Source organism: Phyllobates terribilis, unplaced genomic scaffold, assembly GCF_046119375.1.
Source record: "Phyllobates terribilis strain yellow unplaced genomic scaffold, ASM4611937v1 Scaffold_1__5_contigs__length_1240528914, whole genome shotgun sequence".
Classification (NCBI taxonomy): domain Eukaryota; kingdom Metazoa; phylum Chordata; class Amphibia; order Anura; family Dendrobatidae; genus Phyllobates; species Phyllobates terribilis.
This window is the reverse complement of record NW_027362761.1, coordinates 442,666,548-442,693,646: the sequence shown is the minus strand read 5'-3', so window position 1 is coordinate 442,693,646 and position 27,099 is coordinate 442,666,548.

The window sequence follows — 27,099 nt, the reverse complement described above, 5'->3', positions numbered from 1 at the left end:
TGAGATGAGGCTGGGCTGTGTGTAATCGACCGCTATGGCTTCTTGATCCATCTCATCATACTCTGGCTGCAATGCCTCCTCTTTAATTCTCTGCAGAGAGCGTTGCAAAAGACAGACAAGTGGAATGCTGACGCTAATGATGGCGTCATCGCCACTCACCATCTTGGTGGACTCCTCAAAGTTTGTCAAGATGGTACATATGTCAGACATCCAGGTCCACTCCTGAGGTCTTATGTGTGGAGTCTGACCTGAATATCGACGGCCTTGTTGCAGCTGGTACTCCACAACTGCTCTCTTCTGCTCACAAAACCTTTGCAACATGTGGAGGGTAGAGTTCCAATGTGTGGGGACATCACACACCAGTCGGTGTGACGGAAGCTGCAAACGCTGCTGCAACACAGCAAGGGTGGCTGAAGCTATAGCCAACTTGCGAAAATGAGCTGACAGGCGACGTACTTTGACGAGCAGATCTGGCAACTTGGGGTACGATTTAAGAAACCGCTGAACCACGAGGTTAAGCACATGAGCCAGGCATGGTACGTGTGTGATCTTGCCTCGCCTCAGAGCCACCACCAGGTTACGGCCATTGTCACACACGACCATGCCTGGGTTTAGGTTCAGCGGTCTCAGCCACAGATCTGCCTGCTATTTCACAGCTGTCTACAACTCACAAGAAGTGTGAGTTTCAGCACAGCCTGTTGCCACTTGGCGGAGGCAGTACTGCAGTGCTTCTAGCTTGTAACTGATGTGGTGATATCTGAGATGGAGGCTGAACATGAGGAGGAGGAGGATGATTCGCAGGAGCTGTACACTGTGGGGGCAACTCTGGCTGACATAGGGCCCGCAATCCTCGGTGTGGGGAGGATGTGTTCCGTCCCAAGGTCCGATTGGGTCCCGGCTTCCACTATGTTTACCCAGTGTGCCATCAGGGAGATGTACCATCCCTGGCCACAAGCACTTGTCCACATGTCCGTTGTCAGGTGGACTCTCCCAGTAACTGCGTTGTTGAGGGCACGGCAGATGTTTTGAGACACGTGCTTGTGTATTGCGGAGATGGCACACCAGGCAAAATAGTGTCGACTGGGGACCAAGTACCGAGGGACGGCCACCGCCATAAGGTTGTGGAAGGATTCCGTCTCCACCAGCCTAAAAGGCAGCATTTCCAACGCAAGCAGTCGTGAAATGTGCAAATTTAGGACTGTGGCCTGTGGGGCGTTAGCTGCGAATTTCTGCTTTCGTTCAAAGGTCTGGGATATGGACAATTGAACGCTGCGGTGGGAGGTGGATGTGGACGTTGACGCTGCCTTCTGTGTGCCGCCACCACACTGCTTCTTCCTGCCTGTTGGGGTACTCTGCCTCCCTCACCCTGTGTGCTGCTGGCCTCGCTCTGCATGTCCTCCTGCCACGTTGGGTCAGTTACTAGATCATCCACCACGTCCTCCTCTTCCACTTGCGTACCACGATCCTTCTCCTGACTTCCTGGCAATTGTGTCTCGTCATCGTCCACCTCTTGTGACAAATTGTCAGCGTCGACTTACTGTGGCCGTGTCTGTTCAAATATTTGGGCATCGCTACATGGGATCTCCTCTTCCACCACCTCAAGCGGAGCAGGCGAGGGGCACAAATCTGGAAATGGACGAGTGAACAGCTCTTCAGCGTGTCCCAGTGTGGGATCAGTTGGTGTTTGACGACACTCGGCATGGTGGGAGGAAGGAGCATCAGGGCGAGGAGGAGTATGCGGTCGAGACTCACGGCTACTATGAGTTGACCGTGTGGAAGACAGACCGGAGGTGGTGGTACCCAAGTAACTGGAAGTATTATCTGCTATCCAATTAATAACCTGTTCACACTGATCAGTTCGCAATACTGGTGTTGTTCTGTGCTTTCCTAGTAATTCGGTCAAGAAGTGGGAGCGAGAATATGTGGCTGTTGGTTGTGGTACATTTTCACCTTGGCCACGGCCCCCGTCCTCTGCACGCACCACCACCAGAACGTAAAGTTCCACGTCCCTTGCCACGCACCTTGCCCATTGTAAAGGAAGTAAAATAGCTTACACTCGCAGTATCAATGGAAAAAGGGTAACAAAAAAGTAGATTAGAACCGTGGAAGAGGAAAACCAAGGTTCTATTTCTCTGGCCTACACCCGACTCTTTTAACCAATCAGAGAGAGACTATTACTGTTTTTCTTTATGGAAAAAATACGAAAGGCTGAATAATAGAGATTTTTTACCGTGGAATGGCGAAGCCACAGTTATTGTTTACTGGGGTATACCAGAAAATTTTAAATAGATATATTTGCGGCTGAACAGTGAGCGACACACTCAAACTGTTTTTTTTTAGGTAAAAACTTCTCGGGCCTACACCAGACTATTTTCAACAGAAATATTTGTGTCTGAACAATCAGGAGACACTACTACTGGTTTTCTTTACGGCAAAAATTGGCAAAAGCAGGATAATACAGAGATTTGACCTGTGGATCTGCAAAATCACACTTGAATTTCTCGGGCCTACACCAGACTATTTTCAACAGATATATTTGTGTCTGAACAATCAGGAGACACTATTATTTTTTTTTTACGGAAAAAATGCCAAAAGCAGGACAATAGAGATTTTTTACCGTGGAACAGCAAAACCACAGTTATAATTTACTGGTGTATGTATACCACACTTTTTTAAATATATATATTTGCGGCTGAACAGTGAGAGACACACTCAAACTGTTTTTTTTAGATACAAATGGCCCAAAACTGGATATTACAGAGGTTTGAACCGTGGAACTGCAAAACCACACTTGTATTTCTCTAGCCTACACCAGACTATTTTCAACAGATATATTTGTGTCTGAAAAATCAGGAGACACTACTGTTTTTCTTTACAGCAAAAAATGCAAAAAAGCAGGATAATACAGAGATTTGACCCGTAGAACTGCAAAACGACATTTGTATTTCTAGGGCCTACACCAGACTATTTTCAACAGATATATTTGTGTCTGAAAAATCAGGAGACACTATCATTTTTTTTTTACAACAAAAAATGCCAAAAGCAGGATAATAGAGATTTTTTACCGTGGAACAGCAAAACCACAGTTATAATTTACTGGTGCATGTATACCAGACTTTTTTAAATATATCTATTTGCGGCTGAACAGTGAGCGACACTCTCAAACTGTTTTTTTTAGATACAAATGGCCCAAAACTGGATAATACAGAGGTTTGAACCGTGGAACTGCAAAACCACACTTGTATTTCTCTAGCCTACACCAGACTATTTTCAACAGATATATTTGTGTCTGAAAAATCAGGAGACACTACTGTTTTTCTTTACAGCAAAAAATGCAAAACAGCAGGATAATACAGAGATTTGACCCATGGAACTGCAAAACCACACTTGTATTTCTCGGGCGTACACCAGACTATTCTAAACAGATATATTTGTGTCTGAACAATCAGGAGACACTATTTTTTTTATTACGGCGAAAAATGCCAAAAGCAGGATAATAGAGATTTTTTACTGTGGAACAGCAAAACCACAGTTATAATTTACTGGTGTATACCAGACTATTTTCAACAGATATATTTGTGTCTGAACAATCAGGAGACACTATTATTTTTTTTTCACGGGAACAAATGCCAAAAGCAGGATAATAGAGATTTTTTACAGTAGAACAGCAAAACCACAGTTATAATTTACTGGTGTATACCAGACTATTTTCAACAGATATATTTTTGTCTGAACAATCAGGAGACACTATTATTTTTTTTTTATGGCAAAAAATGACAAAAGCAGGATAATAGAGATGTTTTACCGTGGAACAGCAAAACCACAGTTATAATTTACTGGCATACACCAGACTATTTTCAACAGATATATTTGTGTCTGAACAATCAGGAGACACTATTATTTTATTTTTACGGCAAAAAATGCCAAAAGCAGGATCATAGAGATTTTTTACCGTGGAACTGCAAAACCACACTTGTATTTCTTGGGCCTACACCAGACTATTTTCAGCAGATATATTTGTGTCTGAACAATCAGGAGACACTATTATTTTTTTTTTACGGCAAAAAAATGCCAAAAGCAGGATAATAGAGATTTTTTACCGTGGAACAGCAAAAGCACAGTTATAATTTACTGGTGTATACAAGACTATTTTCAAGAGATATATTTGTGTCTGAACAATCAGGAGACACTATTATTTTTTCTTTACGGCAAAAAATGCCAAAAGCAGGATAATAGAGATTTTTTACTGTGGAACAGCAAAACCACAGTTATAATTTACTGGTGTATACAAGACTATTTTCAACAGATATATTTGTGTCTGAACAATCAGGAGACACTATTATTTTTTTTTATGGCAAAAAATGCCAAAAGCAGGATAATAGAGATGTTTTACCGTGGAACAGCAAAACCACAGTTATAATTTACTGGTGTATACCAGACTATTTTCAACAGATATATTTGTGTCTGAACAATCAGGAGACACTATTATTTTTTCTTTACGGCAAAAAATGCCAAAAGCAGGATAATAGAGATTTTTTACTGTGGAACAGCAAAACCACAGTTATAATTTACTGGTGTATACAAGACTATTTTCAACAGATATATTTGTGTCTGAACAATCAGGAGACACTATTATTTTTTTTTATGGCAAAAAATGCCAAAAGCAGGATAATAGAGATGTTTTACCGTGGAACAGCAAAACCACAGTTATAATTTACTGGTATACACCAGACTATTTTCAACAGATATATTTGTGTCTGAACAATCAGGAGACACTATTATTTTATTTTTACGGCAAAAAATGCCAAAAGCAGGATAATAGAGATTTTTTACCGTGGAACTGCAAAACCACACTTGTATTTCTTGGGCCTACACCAGACTATTTTCAACAGATATATTTGTGTCTGAACAGTCAGGAGACACTATTATTTTTTTTTACGGCAAAAAATGCCAAAAGCAGGACAATAGAGATTTTTTACCGTGGAACAGCAAAACCACAGTTATAATTTACTGGTGTATGTATACCACACTTTTTTAAATATATATATTTGCGGCTGAACAGTGAGAGACACACTCAAACTGTTTTTTTTAGATACAAATGGCCCAAAACTGGATAATACAGAGGTTTGAACCGTGGAACTGCAAAACCACACTTGTATTTCTCTAGCCTACACCAGACTATTTTCAACAGATATATTTGTGTCTGAAAAATCAGGAGACACTACTGTTTTTCTTTACAGCAAAAAATGCAAAAAAGCAGGATAATACAGAGATTTGACCCGTAGAACTGCAAAACGACATTTGTATTTCTAGGGCCTACACCAGACTATTTTCAACAGATATATTTGTGTCTGAAAAATCAGGAGACACTATCATTTTTTTTTTACAACAAAAAATGCCAAAAGCAGGATAATAGAGATTTTTTACCGTGGAACAGCAAAACCACAGTTATAATTTACTGGTGTATGTATACCAGACTTTTTTAAATATATCTATTTGCGGCTGAACAGTGAGCGACACTCTCAAACTGTTTTTTTTAGATACAAATGGCCCAAAACTGGATAATACAGAGGTTTGAACCGTGGAACTGCAAAACCACACTTGTATTTCTCTAGCCTACACCAGACTATTTTCAACAGATATATTTGTGTCTGAAAAATCAGGAGACACTACTGTTTTTCTTTACAGCAAAAAATGCAAAACAGCAGGATAATACAGAGATTTGACCCATGGAACTGCAAAACCACACTTGTATTTCTCGGGCGTACACCAGACTATTCTAAACAGATATATTTGTGTCTGAACAATCAGGAGACACTATTTTTTTTATTACGGCGAAAAATGCCAAAAGCAGGATAATAGAGATTTTTTACTGTGGAACAGCAAAACCACAGTTATAATTTACTGGTGTATACCAGACTATTTTCAACAGATATATTTGTGTCTGAACAATCAGGAGACACTATTATTTTTTTTTTACGGGAACAAATGCCAAAAGCAGGATAATAGAGATTTTTTACAGTAGAACAGCAAAACCACAGTTATAATTTACTGGTGTATACCAGACTATTTTCAACAGATATATTTTTGTCTGAACAATCAGGAGACACTATTATTTTTTTTTTATGGCAAAAAATGACAAAAGCAGGATAATAGAGATGTTTTACCGTGGAACAGCAAAACCACAGTTATAATTTACTGGCATACACCAGACTATTTTCAACAGATATATTTGTGTCTGAACAATCAGGAGACACTATTATTTTATTTTTACGGCAAAAAATGCCAAAAGCAGGATCATAGAGATTTTTTACCGTGGAACTGCAAAACCACACTTGTATTTCTTGGGCCTACACCAGACTATTTTCAGCAGATATATTTGTGTCTGAACAATCAGGAGACACTATTATTTTTTTTTTACGGCAAAAAAATGCCAAAAGCAGGATAATAGAGATTTTTTACCGTGGAACAGCAAAAGCACAGTTATAATTTACTGGTGTATACAAGACTATTTTCAAGAGATATATTTGTGTCTGAACAATCAGGAGACACTATTATTTTTTCTTTACGGCAAAAAATGCCAAAAGCAGGATAATAGAGATTTTTTACTGTGGAACAGCAAAACCACAGTTATAATTTACTGGTGTATACAAGACTATTTTCAACAGATATATTTGTGTCTGAACAATCAGGAGACACTATTATTTTTTTTTATGGCAAAAAATGCCAAAAGCAGGATAATAGAGATGTTTTACCGTGGAACAGCAAAACCACAGTTATAATTTACTGGTGTATACCAGACTATTTTCAACAGATATATTTGTGTCTGAACAATCAGGAGACACTATTATTTTTTCTTTACGGCAAAAAATGCCAAAAGCAGGATAATAGAGATTTTTTACTGTGGAACAGCAAAACCACAGTTATAATTTACTGGTGTATACAAGACTATTTTCAACAGATATATTTGTGTCTGAACAATCAGGAGACACTATTATTTTTTTTTATGGCAAAAAATGCCAAAAGCAGGATAATAGAGATGTTTTACCGTGGAACAGCAAAACCACAGTTATAATTTACTGGTATACACCAGACTATTTTCAACAGATATATTTGTGTCTGAAAAATCAGGAGACACTATTATTTTATTTTTACGGCAAAAAATGCCAAAAGCAGGATAATAGAGATTTTTTACCGTGGAACTGCAAAACCACACTTGTATTTCTTGGGCCTACACCAGACTATTTTCAACAGATATATTTGTGTCTGAACAATCAGGAGACACTATTATTTTTTTTTACGGCAAAAAATGCCAAAAGCAGGACAATAGAGATTTTTTACCGTGGAACAGCAAAACCACAGTTATAATTTACTGGTGTATGTATACCACACTTTTTTAAATATATATATTTGCGGCTGAACAGTGAGAGACACACTCAAACTGTTTTTTTTAGATACAAATGGCCCAAAACTGGATAATACAGAGGTTTGAACCGTGGAACTGCAAAACCACACTTGTATTTCTCTAGCCTACACCAGACTATTTTCAACAGATATATTTGTGTCTGAAAAATCAGGAGACACTACTGTTTTTCTTTACAGCAAAAAATGCAAAAAAGCAGGATAATACAGAGATTTGACCCGTAGAACTGCAAAACGACATTTGTATTTCTAGGGCCTACACCAGACTATTTTCAACAGATATATTTGTGTCTGAAAAATCAGGAGACACTATCATTTTTTTTTTACAACAAAAAATGCCAAAAGCAGGATAATAGAGATTTTTTACCGTGGAATAGCAAAACCACAGTTATAATTTACTGGTGTATGTATACCAGACTTTTTTAAATATATCTATTTGCGGCTGAACAGTGAGCGACACTCTCAAACTGTTTTTTTTAGATACAAATGGCCCAAAACTGGATAATACAGAGGTTTGAACCGTGGAACTGCAAAACCACACTTGTATTTCTCTAGCCTACACCAGACTATTTTCAACAGATATATTTGTGTCTGAAAAATCAGGAGACACTACTGTTTTTCTTTACAGCAAAAAATGCAAAACAGCAGGATAATACAGAGATTTGACCCATGGAACTGCAAAACCACACTTGTATTTCTCGGGCGTACACCAGACTATTCTAAACAGATATATTTGTGTCTGAACAATCAGGAGACACTATTTTTTTTATTACGGCGAAAAATGCCAAAAGCAGGATAATAGAGATTTTTTACTGTGGAACAGCAAAACCACAGTTATAATTTACTGGTGTATACCAGACTATTTTCAACAGATATATTTGTGTCTGAACAATCAGGAGACACTATTATTTTTTTTTTACGGGAACAAATGCCAAAAGCAGGATAATAGAGATTTTTTACAGTAGAACAGCAAAACCACAGTTATAATTTACTGGTGTATACCAGACTATTTTCAACAGATATATTTTTGTCTGAACAATCAGGAGACACTATTATTTTTTTTTTATGGCAAAAAATGACAAAAGCAGGATAATAGAGATGTTTTACCGTGGAACAGCAAAACCACAGTTATAATTTACTGGCATACACCAGACTATTTTCAACAGATATATTTGTGTCTGAACAATCAGGAGACACTATTATTTTATTTTTACGGCAAAAAATGCCAAAAGCAGGATCATAGAGATTTTTTACCGTGGAACTGCAAAACCACACTTGTATTTCTTGGGCCTACACCAGACTATTTTCAGCAGATATATTTGTGTCTGAACAATCAGGAGACACTATTATTTTTTTTTTACGGCAAAAAAATGCCAAAAGCAGGATAATAGAGATTTTTTACCGTGGAACAGCAAAAGCACAGTTATAATTTACTGGTGTATACAAGACTATTTTCAAGAGATATATTTGTGTCTGAACAATCAGGAGACACTATTATTTTTTCTTTACGGCAAAAAATGCCAAAAGCAGGATAATAGAGATTTTTTACTGTGGAACAGCAAAACCACAGTTATAATTTACTGGTGTATACAAGACTATTTTCAACAGATATATTTGTGTCTGAACAATCAGGAGACACTATTATTTTTTTTTATGGCAAAAAATGCCAAAAGCAGGATAATAGAGATGTTTTACCGTGGAACAGCAAAACCACAGTTATAATTTACTGGTGTATACCAGACTATTTTCAACAGATATATTTGTGTCTGAACAATCAGGAGACACTATTATTTTTTCTTTACGGCAAAAAATGCCAAAAGCAGGATAATAGAGATTTTTTACTGTGGAACAGCAAAACCACAGTTATAATTTACTGGTGTATACAAGACTATTTTCAACAGATATATTTGTGTCTGAACAATCAGGAGACACTATTATTTTTTTTTATGGCAAAAAATGCCAAAAGCAGGATAATAGAGATGTTTTACCGTGGAACAGCAAAACCACAGTTATAATTTACTGGTATACACCAGACTATTTTCAACAGATATATTTGTGTCTGAAAAATCAGGAGACACTATTATTTTATTTTTACGGCAAAAAATGCCAAAAGCAGGATAATAGAGATTTTTTACCGTGGAACTGCAAAACCACACTTGTATTTCTTGGGCCTACACCAGACTATTTTCAACAGATATATTTGTGTCTGAACAATCAGGAGACACTATTATTTTTTTTTACGGCAAAAAATGCCAAAAGCAGGACAATAGAGATTTTTTACCGTGGAACAGCAAAACCACAGTTATAATTTACTGGTGTATGTATACCACACTTTTTTAAATATATATATTTGCGGCTGAACAGTGAGAGACACACTCAAACTGTTTTTTTTAGATACAAATGGCCCAAAACTGGATAATACAGAGGTTTGAACCGTGGAACTGCAAAACCACACTTGTATTTCTCTAGCCTACACCAGACTATTTTCAACAGATATATTTGTGTCTGAAAAATCAGGAGACACTACTGTTTTTCTTTACAGCAAAAAATGCAAAAAAGCAGGATAATACAGAGATTTGACCCGTAGAACTGCAAAACGACATTTGTATTTCTAGGGCCTACACCAGACTATTTTCAACAGATATATTTGTGTATGAAAAATCAGGAGACACTATCATTTTTTTTTTACAACAAAAAATGCCAAAAGCAGGATAATAGAGATTTTTTACCGTGGAATAGCAAAACCACAGTTATAATTTACTGGTGTATGTATACCAGACTTTTTTAAATATATCTATTTGCGGCTGAACAGTGAGCGACACTCTCAAACTGTTTTTTTTAGATACAAATGGCCCAAAACTGGATAATACAGAGGTTTGAACCGTGGAACTGCAAAACCACACTTGTATTTCTCTAGCCTACACCAGACTATTTTCAACAGATATATTTGTGTCTGAAAAATCAGGAGACACTACTGTTTTTCTTTACAGCAAAAAATGCAAAAAAGCAGGATAATACAGAGATTTGACCCGTAGAACTGCAAAACGACATTTGTATTTCTAGGGCCTACACCAGACTATTTTCAACAGATATATTTGTGTCTGAAAAATCAGGAGACACTATCATTTTTTTTTTACAACAAAAAATGCCAAAAGCAGGATAATAGAGATTTTTTACCGTGGAACAGCAAAACCACAGTTATAATTTACTGGTGTATGTATACCAGACTTTTTTAAATATATCTATTTGCGGCTGAACAGTGAGCGACACTCTCAAACTGTTTTTTTTAGATACAAATGGCCCAAAACTGGATAATACAGAGGTTTGAACCGTGGAACTGCAAAACCACACTTGTATTTCTCTAGCCTACACCAGACTATTTTCAACAGATATATTTGTGTCTGAAAAATCAGGAGACACTACTGTTTTTCTTTACAGCAAAAAATGCAAAACAGCAGGATAATACAGAGATTTGACCCATGGAACTGCAAAACCACACTTGTATTTCTCGGGCGTACACCAGACTATTCTAAACAGATATATTTGTGTCTGAACAATCAGGAGACACTATTTTTTTTATTACGGCGAAAAATGCCAAAAGCAGGATAATAGAGATTTTTTACTGTGGAACAGCAAAACCACAGTTATAATTTACTGGTGTATACCAGACTATTTTCAACAGATATATTTGTGTCTGAACAATCAGGAGACACTATTATTTTTTTTTTACGGGAACAAATGCCAAAAGCAGGATAATAGAGATTTTTTACAGTAGAACAGCAAAACCACAGTTATAATTTACTGGTGTATACCAGACTATTTTCAACAGATATATTTTTGTCTGAACAATCAGGAGACACTATTATTTTTTTTTTATGGCAAAAAATGACAAAAGCAGGATAATAGAGATGTTTTACCGTGGAACAGCAAAACCACAGTTATAATTTACTGGCATACACCAGACTATTTTCAACAGATATATTTGTGTCTGAACAATCAGGAGACACTATTATTTTATTTTTACGGCAAAAAATGCCAAAAGCAGGATCATAGAGATTTTTTACCGTGGAACTGCAAAACCACACTTGTATTTCTTGGGCCTACACCAGACTATTTTCAGCAGATATATTTGTGTCTGAACAATCAGGAGACACTATTATTTTTTTTTTACGGCAAAAAAATGCCAAAAGCAGGATAATAGAGATTTTTTACCGTGGAACAGCAAAAGCACAGTTATAATTTACTGGTGTATACAAGACTATTTTCAAGAGATATATTTGTGTCTGAACAATCAGGAGACACTATTATTTTTTCTTTACGGCAAAAAATGCCAAAAGCAGGATAATAGAGATTTTTTACTGTGGAACAGCAAAACCACAGTTATAATTTACTGGTGTATACAAGACTATTTTCAACAGATATATTTGTGTCTGAACAATCAGGAGACACTATTATTTTTTTTTATGGCAAAAAATGCCAAAAGCAGGATAATAGAGATGTTTTACCGTGGAACAGCAAAACCACAGTTATAATTTACTGGTGTATACCAGACTATTTTCAACAGATATATTTGTGTCTGAACAATCAGGAGACACTATTATTTTTTCTTTACGGCAAAAAATGCCAAAAGCAGGATAATAGAGATTTTTTACTGTGGAACAGCAAAACCACAGTTATAATTTACTGGTGTATACAAGACTATTTTCAACAGATATATTTGTGTCTGAACAATCAGGAGACACTATTATTTTTTTTTATGGCAAAAAATGCCAAAAGCAGGATAATAGAGATGTTTTACCGTGGAACAGCAAAACCACAGTTATAATTTACTGGTATACACCAGACTATTTTCAACAGATATATTTGTGTCTGAAAAATCAGGAGACACTATTATTTTATTTTTACGGCAAAAAATGCCAAAAGCAGGATAATAGAGATTTTTTACCGTGGAACTGCAAAACCACACTTGTATTTCTTGGGCCTACACCAGACTATTTTCAACAGATATATTTGTGTCTGAACAATCAGGAGACACTATTATTTTTTTTTACGGCAAAAAATGCCAAAAGCAGGACAATAGAGATTTTTTACCGTGGAACAGCAAAACCACAGTTATAATTTACTGGTGTATGTATACCACACTTTTTTAAATATATATATTTGCGGCTGAACAGTGAGAGACACACTCAAACTGTTTTTTTTAGATACAAATGGCCCAAAACTGGATAATACAGAGGTTTGAACCGTGGAACTGCAAAACCACACTTGTATTTCTCTAGCCTACACCAGACTATTTTCAACAGATATATTTGTGTCTGAAAAATCAGGAGACACTACTGTTTTTCTTTACAGCAAAAAATGCAAAAAAGCAGGATAATACAGAGATTTGACCCGTAGAACTGCAAAACGACATTTGTATTTCTAGGGCCTACACCAGACTATTTTCAACAGATATATTTGTGTCTGAAAAATCAGGAGACACTATCATTTTTTTTTTACAACAAAAAATGCCAAAAGCAGGATAATAGAGATTTTTTACCGTGGAATAGCAAAACCACAGTTATAATTTACTGGTGTATGTATACCAGACTTTTTTAAATATATCTATTTGCGGCTGAACAGTGAGCGACACTCTCAAACTGTTTTTTTTAGATACAAATGGCCCAAAACTGGATAATACAGAGGTTTGAACCGTGGAACTGCAAAACCACACTTGTATTTCTCTAGCCTACACCAGACTATTTTCAACAGATATATTTGTGTCTGAAAAATCAGGAGACACTACTGTTTTTCTTTACAGCAAAAAATGCAAAACAGCAGGATAATACAGAGATTTGACCCATGGAACTGCAAAACCACACTTGTATTTCTCGGGCGTACACCAGACTATTCTAAACAGATATATTTGTGTCTGAACAATCAGGAGACACTATTTTTTTTATTACGGCGAAAAATGCCAAAAGCAGGATAATAGAGATTTTTTACTGTGGAACAGCAAAACCACAGTTATAATTTACTGGTGTATACCAGACTATTTTCAACAGATATATTTGTGTCTGAACAATCAGGAGACACTATTATTTTTTTTTTACGGGAACAAATGCCAAAAGCAGGATAATAGAGATTTTTTACAGTAGAACAGCAAAACCACAGTTATAATTTACTGGTGTATACCAGACTATTTTCAACAGATATATTTTTGTCTGAACAATCAGGAGACACTATTATTTTTTTTTTATGGCAAAAAATGACAAAAGCAGGATAATAGAGATGTTTTACCGTGGAACAGCAAAACCACAGTTATAATTTACTGGCATACACCAGACTATTTTCAACAGATATATTTGTGTCTGAACAATCAGGAGACACTATTATTTTATTTTTACGGCAAAAAATGCCAAAAGCAGGATCATAGAGATTTTTTACCGTGGAACTGCAAAACCACACTTGTATTTCTTGGGCCTACACCAGACTATTTTCAGCAGATATATTTGTGTCTGAACAATCAGGAGACACTATTATTTTTTTTTTACGGCAAAAAAATGCCAAAAGCAGGATAATAGAGATTTTTTACCGTGGAACAGCAAAAGCACAGTTATAATTTACTGGTGTATACAAGACTATTTTCAAGAGATATATTTGTGTCTGAACAATCAGGAGACACTATTATTTTTTCTTTACGGCAAAAAATGCCAAAAGCAGGATAATAGAGATTTTTTACTGTGGAACAGCAAAACCACAGTTATAATTTACTGGTGTATACAAGACTATTTTCAACAGATATATTTGTGTCTGAACAATCAGGAGACACTATTATTTTTTTTTATGGCAAAAAATGCCAAAAGCAGGATAATAGAGATGTTTTACCGTGGAACAGCAAAACCACAGTTATAATTTACTGGTGTATACCAGACTATTTTCAACAGATATATTTGTGTCTGAACAATCAGGAGACACTATTATTTTTTCTTTACGGCAAAAAATGCCAAAAGCAGGATAATAGAGATTTTTTACTGTGGAACAGCAAAACCACAGTTATAATTTACTGGTGTATACAAGACTATTTTCAACAGATATATTTGTGTCTGAACAATCAGGAGACACTATTATTTTTTTTTATGGCAAAAAATGCCAAAAGCAGGATAATAGAGATGTTTTACCGTGGAACAGCAAAACCACAGTTATAATTTACTGGTATACACCAGACTATTTTCAACAGATATATTTGTGTCTGAAAAATCAGGAGACACTATTATTTTATTTTTACGGCAAAAAATGCCAAAAGCAGGATAATAGAGATTTTTTACCGTGGAACTGCAAAACCACACTTGTATTTCTTGGGCCTACACCAGACTATTTTCAACAGATATATTTGTGTCTGAACAATCAGGAGACACTATTATTTTTTTTTACGGCAAAAAATGCCAAAAGCAGGACAATAGAGATTTTTTACCGTGGAACAGCAAAACCACAGTTATAATTTACTGGTGTATGTATACCACACTTTTTTAAATATATATATTTGCGGCTGAACAGTGAGAGACACACTCAAACTGTTTTTTTTAGATACAAATGGCCCAAAACTGGATAATACAGAGGTTTGAACCGTGGAACTGCAAAACCACACTTGTATTTCTCTAGCCTACACCAGACTATTTTCAACAGATATATTTGTGTCTGAAAAATCAGGAGACACTACTGTTTTTCTTTACAGCAAAAAATGCAAAAAAGCAGGATAATACAGAGATTTGACCCGTAGAACTGCAAAACGACATTTGTATTTCTAGGGCCTACACCAGACTATTTTCAACAGATATATTTGTGTCTGAAAAATCAGGAGACACTATCATTTTTTTTTTACAACAAAAAATGCCAAAAGCAGGATAATAGAGATTTTTTACCGTGGAATAGCAAAACCACAGTTATAATTTACTGGTGTATGTATACCAGACTTTTTTAAATATATCTATTTGCGGCTGAACAGTGAGCGACACTCTCAAACTGTTTTTTTTAGATACAAATGGCCCAAAACTGGATAATACAGAGGTTTGAACCGTGGAACTGCAAAACCACACTTGTATTTCTCTAGCCTACACCAGACTATTTTCAACAGATATATTTGTGTCTGAAAAATCAGGAGACACTACTGTTTTTCTTTACAGCAAAAAATGCAAAACAGCAGGATAATACAGAGATTTGACCCATGGAACTGCAAAACCACACTTGTATTTCTCGGGCGTACACCAGACTATTCTAAACAGATATATTTGTGTCTGAACAATCAGGAGACACTATTTTTTTTATTACGGCGAAAAATGCCAAAAGCAGGATAATAGAGATTTTTTACTGTGGAACAGCAAAACCACAGTTATAATTTACTGGTGTATACCAGACTATTTTCAACAGATATATTTGTGTCTGAACAATCAGGAGACACTATTATTTTTTTTTTACGGGAACAAATGCCAAAAGCAGGATAATAGAGATTTTTTACAGTAGAACAGCAAAACCACAGTTATAATTTACTGGTGTATACCAGACTATTTTCAACAGATATATTTTTGTCTGAACAATCAGGAGACACTATTATTTTTTTTTTATGGCAAAAAATGACAAAAGCAGGATAATAGAGATGTTTTACCGTGGAACAGCAAAACCACAGTTATAATTTACTGGCATACACCAGACTATTTTCAACAGATATATTTGTGTCTGAACAATCAGGAGACACTATTATTTTATTTTTACGGCAAAAAATGCCAAAAGCAGGATCATAGAGATTTTTTACCGTGGAACTGCAAAACCACACTTGTATTTCTTGGGCCTACACCAGACTATTTTCAGCAGATATATTTGTGTCTGAACAATCAGGAGACACTATTATTTTTTTTTTACGGCAAAAAAATGCCAAAAGCAGGATAATAGAGATTTTTTACCGTGGAACAGCAAAAGCACAGTTATAATTTACTGGTGTATACAAGACTATTTTCAAGAGATATATTTGTGTCTGAACAATCAGGAGACACTATTATTTTTTCTTTACGGCAAAAAATGCCAAAAGCAGGATAATAGAGATTTTTTACTGTGGAACAGCAAAACCACAGTTATAATTTACTGGTGTATACAAGACTATTTTCAACAGATATATTTGTGTCTGAACAATCAGGAGACACTATTATTTTTTTTTATGGCAAAAAATGCCAAAAGCAGGATAATAGAGATGTTTTACCGTGGAACAGCAAAACCACAGTTATAATTTACTGGTGTATACCAGACTATTTTCAACAGATATATTTGTGTCTGAACAATCAGGAGACACTATTATTTTTTCTTTACGGCAAAAAATGCCAAAAGCAGGATAATAGAGATTTTTTACTGTGGAACAGCAAAACCACAGTTATAATTTACTGGTGTATACAAGACTATTTTCAACAGATATATTTGTGTCTGAACAATCAGGAGACACTATTATTTTTTTTTATGGCAAAAAATGCCAAAAGCAGGATAATAGAGATGTTTTACCGTGGAACAGCAAAACCACAGTTATAATTTACTGGTATACACCAGACTATTTTCAACAGATATATTTGTGTCTGAAAAATCAGGAGACACTATTATTTTATTTTTACGGCAAAAAATGCCAAAAGCAGGATAATAGAGATTTTTTACCGTGGAACTGCAAAACCACACTTGTATTTCTTGGGCCTACACCAGACTATTTTCAACAGATATATTTGTGTCTGAACAATCAGGAGACACTATTATTTTTTTTTACGGCAAAAAATGCCAAAAGCAGGACAATAGAGATTTTTTACCGTGGAACAGCAAAACCACAGTTATAATTTACTGGTGTATGTATACCACACTTTTTTAAATATATATATTTGCGGCTGAACAGTGAGAGACACACTCAAACTGTTTTTTTTAGATACAAATGGCCCAAAACTGGATAATACAGAGGTTTGAACCGTGGAACTGCAAAACCACACTTGTATTTCTCTAGCCTACACCAGACTATTTTCAACAGATATATTTGTGTCTGAAAAATCAGGAGACACTACTGTTTTTCTTTACAGCAAAAAATGCAAAAAAGCAGGATAATACAGAGATTTGACCCGTAGAACTGCAAAACGACATTTGTATTTCTAGGGCCTACACCAGACTATTTTCAACAGATATATTTGTGTCTGAAAAATCAGGAGACACTATCATTTTTTTTTTACAACAAAAAATGCCAAAAGCAGGATAATAGAGATTTTTTACCGTGGAACAGCAAAACCACAGTTATAATTTACTGGTGTATGTATACCAGACTTTTTTAAATATATCTATTTGCGGCTGAACAGTGAGCGACACTCTCAAACTGTTTTTTTTAGATACAAATGGCCCAAAACTGGATAATACAGAGGTTTGAACCGTGGAACTGCAAAACCACACTTGTATTTCTCTAGCCTACACCAGACTATTTTCAACAGATATATTTGTGTCTGAAAAATCAGGAGACACTACTGTTTTTCTTTACAGCAAAAAATGCAAAACAGCAGGATAATACAGAGATTTGACCCATGGAACTGCAAAACCACACTTGTATTTCTCGGGCGTACACCAGACTATTCTAAACAGATATATTTGTGTCTGAACAATCAGGAGACACTATTTTTTTTATTACGGCGAAAAATGCCAAAAGCAGGATAATAGAGATTTTTTACTGTGGAACAGCAAAACCACAGTTATAATTTACTGGTGTATACCAGACTATTTTCAACAGATATATTTGTGTCTGAACAATCAGGAGACACTATTATTTTTTTTTTACGGGAACAAATGCCAAAAGCAGGATAATAGAGATTTTTTACAGTAGAACAGCAAAACCACAGTTATAATTTACTGGTGTATACCAGACTATTTTCAACAGATATATTTTTGTCTGAACAATCAGGAGACACTATTATTTTTTTTTTATGGCAAAAAATGACAAAAGCAGGATAATAGAGATGTTTTACCGTGGAACAGCAAAACCACAGTTATAATTTACTGGCATACACCAGACTATTTTCAACAGATATATTTGTGTCTGAACAATCAGGAGACACTATTATTTTATTTTTACGGCAAAAAATGCCAAAAGCAGGATCATAGAGATTTTTTACCGTGGAACTGCAAAACCACACTTGTATTTCTTGGGCCTACACCAGACTATTTTCAGCAGATATATTTGTGTCTGAACAATCAGGAGACACTATTATTTTTTTTTTACGGCAAAAAAATGCCAAAAGCAGGATAATAGAGATTTTTTACCGTGGAACAGCAAAAGCACAGTTATAATTTACTGGTGTATACAAGACTATTTTCAAGAGATATATTTGTGTCTGAACAATCAGGAGACACTATTATTTTTTCTTTACGGCAAAAAATGCCAAAAGCAGGATAATAGAGATTTTTTACTGTGGAACAGCAAAACCACAGTTATAATTTACTGGTGTATACAAGACTATTTTCAACAGATATATTTGTGTCTGAACAATCAGGAGACACTATTATTTTTTTTTATGGCAAAAAATGCCAAAAGCAGGATAATAGAGATGTTTTACCGTGGAACAGCAAAACCACAGTTATAATTTACTGGTGTATACCAGACTATTTTCAACAGATATATTTGTGTCTGAACAATCAGGAGACACTATTATTTTTTCTTTACGGCAAAAAATGCCAAAAGCAGGATAATAGAGATTTTTTACTGTGGAACAGCAAAACCACAGTTATAATTTACTGGTGTATACAAGACTATTTTCAACAGATATATTTGTGTCTGAACAATCAGGAGACACTATTATTTTTTTTTATGGCAAAAAATGCCAAAAGCAGGATAATAGAGATGTTTTACCGTGGAACAGCAAAACCACAGTTATAATTTACTGGTATACACCAGACTATTTTCAACAGATATATTTGTGTCTGAACAATCAGGAGACACTATTATTTTATTTTTACGGCAAAAAATGCCAAAAGCAGGATAATAGAGATTTTTTACCGTGGAACTGCAAAACCACACTTGTATTTCTTGGGCCTACACCAGACTATTTTCAACAGATATATTTGTGTCTGAACAATCAGGAGACACTATTATTTTTTTTTACGGCAAAAAATGCCAAAAGCAGGATAATAGAGATTTTTTGCAGTGGAACAGCAAAAGCACAGTTATAATTTACTGGTGTATACCAGACTCTTTTCAACAGATATATTTGTGCCTGAACAATCAGGAGATACTATTATTTTTTTTTTACAGCAAAAAATGCCAAAAGCAGGATAATAGAGATTTTTTACTGTGGAACAGCAAAACCACAGTTATAATTTACTGGTATACACCAGACTATTTTCAACAGATATATTTGTGTCTGAACAATCAGGAGACACTATTATTTTTTTTTACGGCAAAAAATTCCAAAAGCAGGATAATAGAGATTTTTTACCGTGGAACAGCAAAAGCACAGTTATAATTTACTGGTGTATACCTGACTATTTTCAACAGATATATTTGTGTCTGAACAATCAGGAGACACTATTACTTTTTTTTTACGGCCAAAAATTCCAAAAGCAGGATAATAGAGATTTTTTACCGTGGAACAGCAAAACCACAGTTATAATTTACTGGTGTATGTATACCAGACTTTTTTTAAATATATATATTTGTGGCTGAACAGTGAGCAACACACTCAAACTGTTTTTTTTTACATACAATTGGCCCAAAACTGGATAATACAGAGGTTTGAACCATGGAACTGCAAAACCACACTTCTATTTCTCTAGCCTACACCAGACTATTTTCAACAGATATATTTGTGTCTGAAAAATCAGAGACACACTGTTTTTTGGGGGTGGGTGGGCGGGAACACCAAACGGTTAAAAAGACGGGTATTTGTACAGTGTGAAGGAGGAAAAAAAAAAGAGGACTTAGATGAAAAAAAAAGTATTTTTCCTGGCCCCCGAAACCTGGAGCTAAGTCCAGCAATTTCAGCAACAGGAGCACACAGGACTGTAATGCAGCTTTGCTGGTATAACCACTGCATCTCCTATACAGCCAGCCTGCCTGCCTGCCTGATATCTGGGATGTATATTAGTCCTGAGAAGGACTGTTTGTTTGATCTGGTAGCCTTTACAGACCCCACACTATCTATTTCGCAGGATATATCTCTCCCTAAATCAGCAGCGTTGTCCCTACACTGTCTCATCCGGAGCGACTGTGTCCAAGATGGTGGCGCCCGGTTTTAAATACTCGAGGTGACGCTGTGCGGCCAGCCAATCACTGCAATGCCCACAAACAACATGGCTGCGGCATTACAGTGACTGGCTGGCAATCCCTGAATGTTCATTGGCTCTGTAAAGAGTGCCAAACATGCAGGGTGGAGACCCAAGCTCCCGCCCGAGTTACCCGGAAATACTCGGTGCTCGCCGAACATCCCGAGTAGCGTGATGCTCGGGCGAGTACTGAGCAGTGTCGAGCATGCTTGCTCAACACTAGTACCTATTTATGCCTGCTTCATTGTGCCTGTATTATGCATTATTGGCCTGAGGAAGACATAATTTCTATGTTGAAACGCGTTGCCCTTTTAAAAATAGATTTTTACTTATTTATTTTAATAAATGTCCACTTTTTGGATTTTACTTTTGTGCCTATTCTAATCACTACAACTCTCATTTTTCCTATTTCCTCCATTTTTCACTGACTGGTTGATATTATCTGAGTTACCTGATCACCTGTAAGGAGTCAGCAGCAGATGATAACTGATCCATACTGCAATACCGTTGTGCCTGCTATTCGCACAACTTTACAAGCTGTGTTCATTATCTAGAAAACTCTTGCTATCCTCTCAACTTATTGCGTACTAAGAACCCTTTCCACTAGATAGAGCTTTTTTTTCTTTTTTTCAGATGGAATTTTAATAATGATCTGCATATTCAGTCCGCTTTATGAGTACATTTTTAGAGGCAGGAATGCACACAAAAAGAAGGGGGCCACTGTGTAAAAAAATACATGGGTCCCTTAGTTTCTAATAACTTATTATAAATCACCCCTGAAGTTCTCCAACAATCTGACAGTTATTGTTATCCAGAAAATTCATTAGTTCAGTCCCTTACATGCAATCTAACAGACAGTAGCAAGCTGCTTTTGAAGCAGTACTCGGCCCCTTAAGCTACTGGGCCCGTGTGGAGCGCATACATTGCCCATTGGGCATGTCCACCCCTGACTGAAGGGACTCCTGGAGTGATAGGTTTTATTAATTAGAAAAAATAATAAATCACTTTGTGAAGAAAAATGTTTGCTAAAAATAACCTGTATGAGTGATTAGAAGACTGTTGTTCTGATTATAGATATCTTATGAATTATTGTGTACATCATGTGTAATATGATGGGCAAATAACCCCATTATCCTCAAAATTACCATATCCATAAATATTTTGTTGAAGTGATGTTATAGAAGTTCTGCAATTGCTTCTGCCGCAGATCCCAATTAGACTGTGTATTTTGAGACATACAGTACCTGGCATAGGGGTTAAGTAATCACTGTAAGAAGTGGTATAAATCTACCTTTTCTTTGCTAGGTGACATCTGAAAAGGTAAATCTATCCTAATCTGCAAAGTTAGGACAGAATAATGGCAAAATTGATTGGAAGAGTTATGACTTTTAGAATTTAGGTTCATGAAACGTCAGGTACAATCTGAGCAGAGCAGCCGAATTGCAGGAATACTTAACATTTTATGCAAACAGAACTAAGAATAATGATGTGATAGTCCAACATAGCATTCCTCCAGTCCTATCTCTGTATTCCCTGTCTACTAACCAGTTAGCTATCAAGAGATAGGAAACCAGGACAGCAGAGAGTTCTGTGACCTGTCTTTTTACAGTTACTTGACAAGTGACAGTGGCGATGTAGACTCCTATGCTCTTTCCATAAAGGTTAAACATGTACAGTACACTACTGTCACCCATTGTTGCTAGTCTACAAAAGCTTGTTCCTGTCATTTAGCGCAAATTAATGTCAATTAGTTCATCCAGCTAAGACCTTTTCATTGTAGTCTAACTGCATGGAGAACAGGCTGGTTAACACGTCATTTTCTTTGGTACGTGTGTTATTTGTTATTTTTCAGATCATGGACCTATTACAATGAATGTGTCTTTCCACGTGTCCTTTCTTTTTTTGCGGAACAATTATCCGCACACAAAAAAAAAAATGGAGACTTGTTCTACTTTGATCCGTGTTGCAGATCAAACTTTTCAATGCAAGTCAATGGCCCGAGGAAAAAAAACAGCACATGGATGTCATCCATGTGATGTCCGTATTTTACTATTTAATGGGCATGGGAAGCTGAGAAATTCCTTACTTCATACGATACTTCATACAAGAAAACTGGATGCAGCAAGGATTATGAAAACTGAAACACAGACAAAAATGGATCCTGCACCCTGAAAAAAACACAAACCATTTTTTAAGTAAGACAAAAAACTGATGTGTGAATCTGGCCTAAGTGTACATCAGTGTCTTAGAAACCTCTTTCTTTAGAATTAAAATAATGCATGTGCAGTATTAGCCCCAGTTCCAGTGGTAAATCAGTCTCCTGGCTGTATAGAAGAGCTGACTGGGTCTCCTAGGACCCAACAGTTCCTGCTCCCTCCTGCACCCAGCTATCACAGTACTGCTGGGTCAGGAAACATTGATAGCGCTTCATATTATTATATACAGAGCTCTTGTTCAGAGCCGTGTATACAGCGAATGGGAATGCTTAGATGATAACAAATGGCTTCTCTATGGGGAGTCCGGCTGTGTGTGACAGCCAGCTCTCCAGTCCGGCTGCCTCATGTTCTCGTGCAGCTGCTATACTATGCAGTAACATTTAGAAAGTCACTGCAGAGCAGAATGTTGACCCTCAGATGTTTATAGTGAATGTAAATCCATTCCTAAACAGAAAAGAACACTCATGTACTCCCTCAGGATTGATTAATTATTTCCACACATCTGCAGAAAGTGTTAATATTCAACGACGAAAACCAAAAATGTCTTTGGAGTGAAGATAATCCACATTTATTCAGACTATGCAACTAACTTTCTAAGATTCTGTCCCTGGATTTATTATTGATCTGCTTCTGGTACCTGTCATTGTCCCTCTCCCCACCTTGGACTATTTGTATGACTTTATGCCTTATAGAGTTCATACCATTTGTGGATGCCCATTTTTCCTTAATACATTGCTTTTGCTTGCTATATAACACTGTATTTTATCACCTCATACCCTTGGGTTGACTAAACCAGAGAGTTTTTATTTTACCAATCTCCTCTCATTCAACAATTTGCAAGTTGATGAATTGTGAGTTGCTGATAATGACTCAAGAACTGAGTATGACTGGCTTTTTATTTAGAAAACTCAATATAATTCTCTATGCTCCACATTATAATAATGAATCTGATCTACTATTGTTTTTCCAACATTATTGTTAATTTCATACTGTAGTTGTGAGAAATGAGGATAGGCTAAAACGTTCAATTTAGTCTTGTATCTGACAAAGTAATACAACTCTTTGCAAATGCTGGCCTACATAACCATCCTATGGAAAATCTACAAATCAAAAGTCCTTTGTTATTAAAGCGAGTCTGTCACCCCCAAAATGTCGAGAAAACTTCATAAAAATTAAATAGGGGACGTAGACCCTATACAAATAATACCAGGCATATCTGTGGTATCCCACAAAGTGGCCATTTCTATGCGGTACTGGATGTATAATGTGTTCCATATAAATGCTGTGATTTTTGTGTAAACTGTACATTGTGAGACCTACTGACAGGCAGCACAAAAAGGGTTAATCTTCCCCTCATAAACTTAATCATGTGACCCAGCTCTGTTTAGTATGCAGAAACTTCTGGGACAAAGGCCTCTGGGCAGTCAGCCAATGACTGCAGCTCTGAGGGTCACATGAGAGTGGGAGGAGCTAAATCCTGTGAGGTAGATAAGATTTGAGGTGACAGTTGGTGGTCAGACATTTTGAGAGGAGGAAGCCATTTTGTAGGTGAAGGAGTTACCTACTCCCCCTGACTGCTGCACGTAAAAAGGGGACTAATAAAATAAGGGAAGCTGACAGCCTTCATATTAGCAAGATTCCTTTTGCACCTCTAGGAGGAAAAATTACCTCAGGGGAGAAGCAAAACACAGCGCTGAGGAAGAAATATTCTGATTTAATGAAACAAGTGTTTACAGAGATCCGCCTGTCTGCAGGTACACAGCAATCTTCAACCGTTAGTGTAACCCTGTACATCAATTCCCTACTGTTTGTAAATAATAATTTGCCCCATTATCATCAGTAAAGAGACTTCTGTTTAAGTTCTCACGGCTTCTTCATGATTGTGGCTCAGTTGCACAAACTACTACCACCACCATCATCCTCTACTTAGAGGCAACTACAGTGGGTACGGAAAGTATTCAGACCCCTTTAAATTTTTCACTCTTTGTTTCATTGCAGCCATTTGGTAAATTCTAAAAAGTTTATTTTTTTTCTCATTAAAGAACACTCTGCACCCCATCTTGACTGAAAAAAAAACAGAAATGTAGAAATTTTTGCAAATTTATTAAAAAAGAAAAACTGAAATATCACATGGTTATAAGTATTCAGACCCTTTGCTCAGTATTGAGTAGAAGCACCCTTTTGAGCTAGTAGAGCCATGAGTCTTCTTGGGAATGGTGCAACAAGTTTTTCACACCTGGATTTGGGGATCCTCTGCCATTCTTCCTTGCGGATCCTCTCCAGTTCCATCAGTTTGGATGGTGAACGTTGGTGGACAGCCATTTTCAGGTCTCTCCAGAGATGCTCAACTGGGTTTAGGTCAGGGCTCTGGCTGGGCCAGTCAAGAATGGTCACAGAGTTGTTCTGAAGCCACTCCTTTGTTATTTTAGTTGTGTGCTTAGGGCCATTGTCTTGTTGGAAGGTGAACCTTCAGCCAAGTCTGAGGTCCAGAGCACTCTGGAAGAGGTTTTCATCCAGGATATCTCTGTACTTGGCTGCATTCATGTTTCCTTCAATTGCAACCAGTCGTCCTGTCCCTGCAGCTGAAAAATACCCCCATAGCATGATGCTGCCACCATCATGTTTCACTGTTGGGATTGTATTGGGTAGGTGATGAGCAGTGCCTGGTTTTCTCCACATATACCGCTTAGAATTATCACCAAAAAGTTCTATCTTCATCTTAGCAGACCAGAGAATCTTATTTCTCATAATCTGGGAGTCCTTCATGTGTTTTTTAGCAAACTCTATGCGGGCTTTCATATGTCTTGCACTGAGGAGAGGCTTCTGTCGGGCCACTTTGCCATAAAGGCCCAACTGGTGGAGGTCTGCAGTGATAGTTGACTTTGTGGAACTTTCTCCCATCTCCCTACTGCATCTCTGGAGCTCAGCCACAGTGATCTTGGGGTTCTTCTTTATCTCTCTCACCAAGGCTCTTCTCCCACGATTGCTCAGTTTAGCTGGACAGCCAGGTCTAGAAAGATTTCTGGGGTCCCAAACTTCTTCCATTTTAGGATTATGGAGGCCACTGTGCTCTTAGGAACCTTGAGTAATGAAGAAATTCTTTCGTAACCTTGGCCACATCTGTGCCTTGGCACAACTCTATCTCTGAGCTCCTTGGGCAGTTCTTTTGAGCTCATGATTCTCATTTGGTCTGACATGCACTGTGAGCTGTGAGGTCGTATATAGACAGGTGTGTGCCTTTCAAAATCAAGTCCTATCAGTTTAATTAAACACAGCTGGACTCCAATGAAGAAGTAGAACCATCTCAAGGAGGATCACAAGGAAATGGACAACATGTGACTTAAATATGAGAGTCTGAGCAAAGTGTCTGAATATTTATGACCATGTGATATTTCAGTTTTTCTTTTTTCATAAATGGCAAAAAGTTCTACATTTTTGTTTTTTTAGTCAAGATGGGGTGCAGAGTGTACTTTAATGAGAAAAAAAAATGAACTTTTTAGAATTTACCAAATGGCTGCAATGAAACAAAGAGTGAAAAATTTAAAGGGGTCTGAATACTTTCCGTACCCACTGTACTGAGCAAACCTCATATTGTGGAATTTCGTATGTGTGTAATTTGAGAAGGGAAGACTCTCATCCTGACAGAAAGCTTGGCCACCGTGAGGCACATTATACACTGCCAGGAGTTCAACCCTCTGCCGTACACCACATGAGATTAACAGTTGAAAAAAGTGGATTAAAACGTGATAAAAAAACTAATGTAAATAAAAATTGTATCGCTAAAAACATCATCTTGTACCACAAAAATCAAGCCCCAATACAGCTCCTTAAGTGGAAAAATTAGAAAACTACAGCTCTCAGAATACAGCGATGCAAAAACAATTATTTTTTTCTATAAAATTGTTTATATTGTGTAGAAGCGATAAAACATAAAGAAATTATATAAATGTGGTATCGCTGCAATTGTTCTGACTCGAAGAATAAAACTGCCTTATCACTATTACCACACAATAAAAGTATGGTAAAGCAGTACTGTACAGCCACATATGGAATATTTCAACGTTCTCGTGAAATTGTGTAACACGTTCATGAGAAATTGTGTAACAAATTATGCATTCATTTTACCTATTTTTCTTGTGATAATGTAAAATCCGGGGCTAAAACA